Source organism: Dermacentor albipictus, chromosome 5 (assembly GCF_038994185.2).
Source record: "Dermacentor albipictus isolate Rhodes 1998 colony chromosome 5, USDA_Dalb.pri_finalv2, whole genome shotgun sequence".
Lineage (NCBI taxonomy): Eukaryota > Metazoa > Arthropoda > Arachnida > Ixodida > Ixodidae > Dermacentor > Dermacentor albipictus.
Window position 1 is genome coordinate 66280771 of NC_091825.1, and position 6000 is coordinate 66286770.

Genomic DNA, 6000 nt, shown 5'->3' on the forward strand with positions numbered 1-6000 from the left:
TCTAACATATGCTCAACAACAGTAAATTCATCCAAGGAATTCCAGTTTCTAAGTGCTTGTGGCAGAAAGGAGTAGCGAAATACGTTATTAGTGCAATGAAATTCCACTAACATAAAGTTATGTTTGTGGCGCGTTTGTCCGGAAAAGTTGTATGTAATGAATGACTTGGGATTAAGCTTGAAACTATCGTGTGACAATAAATACAGGAATTCTAACCTATGCCCTTTGGCTCGGCTAGACAAATTTGAGAGGCCAGCGAGTAGCAGCAGTTCGGTTGTGGCATCTGTACTCCTGGGAGGATTCAAAATAATATAGCACTGGTTTCCTTTGTACCTATTCAAGTGTAATAAAATTGCTTTTAGTGTGTTGCTTTTAGTGTACGGAAGCCACGCAACCTAGGTATATTCCAGAATTGGTCGGATTAGACTGCTATAAGCGAAAAGTTGTGTTTCATAAATAGAACCATATGCAGAACCGCTAACCGAATGTTTAACAAACAACAATTTATTCAACTGCATATGAACAACAATATTCAAATTTAGACATTTGCTGTGCGCATGCGCGTTCCAGCTAGTCACACACACTTTATCAAGACACCGAGGTATTTATACTATGAAACATCCAGTAGTAGAAGATCAGTAATGCTGTAAGGAAGTAAGATGGCTGGTTTCTTGCTATGCTCATGTAAATTGTTTTCTGTGTGTTTAATGCTAGTTGTCAGGCGGTGCACCACTGAACTACTACGCTCAGAGAATTATTAAGTCTGGCCATCATCAATGTTAAGTGTGCGGTACAGTGCACAGTCATCTCTAAACAGTCGAATGTTTTCACAAATGTGATTAGTTACATCATTTGTGTACGAGAAGAAGAGCGCTCGGACCAGAACATAGCCCTGCGGTACAACACCTAAAATGGGAACAGTGTCTGATACGTAGTCATTATACTCTATACACACTGGTAACGGTATGAATGATAATCTCAATCCAATGCATGAGTAGGCCATCTCCTACTAGGCATCTTAATTTATAGATGTGTTTAAGTTTAAAGACGCTATGGAAAGATGCATAAAAATTACATCAATTTCTAGTTGGTGGTTAATGTCTTTGGCAAGGTTATGTAGTGTTTCTGCTAAGTGGGTAACAGTCGATTGGTCCCTAGGAAAATTATGCTGATTAGAGTGCAATCGGTTGTTAGCTTCACCGTATTCTGTTAGTTATTTTAGGATCATATGTTCAAGTATTTTACAGGAGGTACATGTAAGTGACTTGGGCCTGTAGTTAGTAGGGGAAGAATTGTCGCCTGACTGCTGCACGGGACTAGTGCAATTTTTCCACTGAGCTGGAAGGCGACCTACACGAAGTGATTTTAAATTTATGAACTGAAGTAATCCACTTTCTGGTTCAGCATATTGCTTTAAAAACGCGTTTGGAATATCATCTGGAACCATACTCGTCTTGTCATCAACGTTCAGCTGAAGTGATAATACGCCCCGCCTGCGTTTAGAAGGATGCGTGTAATGATTTCACCGCACTATTCGGTATGGATGGGTAGCGTTGCAAAAGGCCATTATCATCAGTGAAAGTAGAGTGAAAGTAGCTGTTCAAAAGATTGGCTCTCTGTGTTTCGCCTGAGGTAGGTGCTTGTTTATTACGCTTTACACTTACGTGTCGCCATAAATTATGAGGAGCCATTTTAATAAAGTTATGCAGATAGTGACTGAGAAAGTTTTTTTCGCTACACTCATTTACTTACTTATTATATTATTTAATCAAGTTAATCCTGTCTATGTGAAGTATAGGATATCAACAACCATTAATACCATGCGTCATGTCTTTGACAAAAATGCTTATGAGGCAAAGAGGAGTATCCCAAGTGTGGAATTTTACCTTTATACACTGGCCGGATTAGCACTTACTACTTATGCGTCCTCCGCACTCTTTCGAAGCATAATTATTCTCGGCCCTGATCTTCGGTGTTGGCAGCCTGCATACGCATATTATATACCTATAGGCAATGCTCGATTTCTGAAAAGACGTCCCTCCTGAATATGCTAGGCAATAACTGCTAACACGCTGCACCCAATAAGGAAGCGAGAGCGCAGTATACTGCCTCCACAGTGCATAGCACGCGTTCCAGAGGAGTCCGTTCGCCTAAAATACGGTAATGAAGACGGATTATGTTCCCCGTCAGCGTTCGGGGGCCTCCGAATGCGAAGCTGTGGCTGAAATGTGTCAGCCCGCGTGTATTACGACGCGGTGCACAAAATGAATAATGCGCTGACAGTAATTGTGAGCCAACGCGCCCATTAGTGAATCCCCGTTTTTCGCGAGCGATTCGCAGAACGCGACCGTTGTTGTGCACCGCGTGGCGTCTGCACAGACGCGCCGTAATAGTACAAGTAATTTACACGTAAAATTCACGTCGATCCAGGTAAAACCCTACTGCATAAAGTTAGAAGCAACTGTGCAGCATCTCTGCTGTTCATTCTTGGTTCAGTTAAGCTGGCACTTGCTGAATCGAGCCTTCAGTGACAGCATCAGGGCAACTTGTGTTGTATAGCTGACGAACCTGTGACGTAACAAACAATTCCAAACATCACTTACAGCACGTACAGAGACCGAGGGACCGAAAGAACGACGAAAACAGTCTGTCTGTGTACTTGCTCTAAGTGATGCTTAAAATGGAATACCAACTAGCCCGTACCCAAACCCTGCTTCAGTGACAAACAAAACAGGCTTCGTCTGAACCATGATCAGAACCCTCATAGCTGTTCCCAATTTTCTTCAAACTTCACCGATTACTCTGGCATCGAAAATTCACTGTCACATTAACATACGCTAAAAAAGATAACGGCGAAATTGAGAGCGCCCACGAGATATTCAATAACTTATTTGACACTCTAATTAGAATGCACTCTTTCCTCATATTCCTTATTTTTTCCCAACAAATCTCGTGGGTTCAAGTGCCCTAATTGACTATGCCCTGGTTAACTTTCCCTAATTAACACCATGGTTCCTCGGTACGACTCCCATGAAAGGTCGTCGGCTCGAGTGCTCTAATCAACTTTTTCTTGATTAACTGTGCCGTAACCAACTTTGTTTTAATTATCACCAATGATTGTTGGCTCGCCTTCCGCAAAATATCGAGGCAAACGTCGTGGGTCTTAATTAACTTCACCCTAATTATCACCACTGCTCGTGGATTTGACTCCTGCCAAAGGTCGAGGGTTCGACTTTCTATGAATTCTGGTGCCATAATTTTTGCGTCATAACGCCGCACATTGCATTCTTCAACCCATTAGCAATTTAGGACTTCTGCGTTGATAAAATTTCCAGCGTGAAAGAACCAAGCGTTCCCAGGTATTGGCGAAAAGAACACAAACTATTATGCAGCGAGCATGAATAGTGGGGAGGATGATCAAAGGGATAGTGCATGCAGGTCATATGCAATTTCTATATTGACTCATCAGCCTCCACACGAATGCCAGCAACTGCTGTGACACAGGCATTGCGCTTCTTCACGGGAACGTGCAAATTTCCTGGACATATACAATACGGCTCTTCAGCAGGATGTAATATCAGAGATAAAAAATAAACATTCACGCAAGAACTTCTCTGCGAGTTGTCTGCGTGATCATTGCACCACTTGCTCATCTCCGCGCAGCCCCATGTCATTATCAATCTTACGAAACTTGATCCGAGCAGCACAAACGACAGCGCTTAGGTGACACGAACTGCTGCCGACGGCGGCACAAGGTGAAGCGATAATGCAAGCAAGCTACTGCAGGTGGAGGCACTAGGCGCGCTGATGACGTTCCGATCGTTACAAGCCGCTTGACTTTTTAGCACATTATCCACCCGCTTCGAACCATTACGAACAGGGATCAACCACACTCCGACGGGGGCCACGTCTGACACGGCAGCGAGGGCCGTATCTTGAAAGCGATCTGCGATGGCGATACAGAGTGCCGCCTGCTGACAGCCTCTGTGCGCTGTGTTCTCGCCACTTAGTTGGCGTTCAAACGAGAGGCACGGGCACCTAACTTGAAAGCGACCTGCCATGGTATTACAGTGCGGCGAGTGCTGATAGCTTCGTGAGTGTTCTTTTCGCCGCCTAGTTCGCGTTCAAGCGAGAGGCAGCATGGAGGTGAAGTTGCTCACTGCTGTGGGCCCTATCTTGAAAGCAACCATCTTACGTAACGGACGGACGGACGGACAAACTGTTTTTCTCGTTGGATAAGCATAGATATGATTGTGCATTTGGAAAAGCCCCTCGACAAATACTGCCTAAAGAAAAAAAAACATTAGGAAACCTGAGTTACAGCACAGACAGTTATGAAACCTGTGGACAAATGTGGCGTTGTAAAAATTATGAATACCAGGCACTACCTATGGTATAAAGTATGCCAACACAGATAAAGTGCCTCAGAAAGGCTGCCCAATGGGAAAATTGACTGAAAGTAGCTGTTCAAAAGATTATACATAGGTGAGACTGAACAACAAATTCATACAAGACTCAACGGTCACCGCGCGGACACAAAACACAATTTACCTAAAGCAGTAGCCAGCCACTTTATTGAACATGGTCGTATACTTGACAAAGCAAGGCTCTATATACCACAAACAAATTTCTGTTCACCTCGTGACAGGAAATATGCGGAATCATAGCTCATACACAAGTTGAATTGCCTACACCCGAAGGGAATTAATTTGGCACGTGGCAACTTAGAATTTTTAAAAGCGGTAATTTAAAACTGAAATTCTCATATCATCAACCAAGACACAACACACATTATGCCATCAGCTAATCTTAATTCTTAACCTCGCCTATTCCTGCATTTCGAACAATTTTTTTTCTGCCTCCTACTCAACTGAATATACTCTTTCATGTTTTTAGTTTGATATCAACTGTACGACCCCCTTTTCCCATGTACACTTGCCCCATCCCGCTTCTGCGCAAGTCTCCCTCCTATTTGTTATTCGGGTTTCGGTCCCTCCCCCCCTCTCCTCTACTTTTTGTCTATTTTCATATGTTTTTTGAAACACCCACACCAACATATTCTGAAGTCCCAGACGTCAGTATGCCTTTTTCGGCGCCTCAGCCACGCAGGGTATCGCCATTTATGTATAGCGCCATAACGACACCTACGTTGATCGACTGGGGCTAACGTCCCTTGAAAGACCGTGCCGCTGCCTTCCAGTTACCCCACCGCAGACTCCTTGTAGCCATCTTAATTACTTCAAAATTACTCGACGCATTGCTGCTATGCTACGCAAGTCACTGTTTCAACTCATGTTTTTTTGCGGTTCTTTTGTGCTACTCGCGCACTGAGCGCCTGACCGGCTCTTCTAATATCACAAAAGCTTGCCGCCAATTACACCTTTGAATGCTCCCTAACCTCTCTCTTCGCCAACGCCCTCCCATGCCCCCTTCTTTCTTTTTTGTAGTTATTTCTCCTTTTACCTGTTTCTTTCTCGTCTTGGTGTACCCCCTGTTTTTTTTCTTCTTTCTTTTATTTTCTCCCCGCCTTCCCACTCTCCCACTCTTGTCCCTTCGTCTTGGGAACTGCGCTCACAGACGTCAGGTGACAGCGCTCATTACCTCTGAAGTCTCTCCCTTTATAGCCAACTGCCGCAGACAGCACTCGCACCTGACGTCACTGCACTAACCATTTAAGACTAACATGCCGAGGATGACGAGGCCGCCTTTGACGAAGATAGGACCTCCTATCAAAACGTTGGCCAGCCTTTCTGAGGCACCTTATCCCTCTTTACAAGCTTTATATATATGCTATTCCATTTGTAAGCCCCTTTCTTTATTTAGGGACTACCTAAAGGAAGCGAATCGCCAGCTAGAGAACACCATGTTTTACAACCAGGTGAACAGAAATCCCAATTCAGAATTTAAAGAAGTGCTTCAGAGCATCCTCAGTAACCTTCTAAAAGAAAGCAGATTCAGTTATGCCGCTGCCAATTCCTACTTCCCCTAAGCCTTACCGCT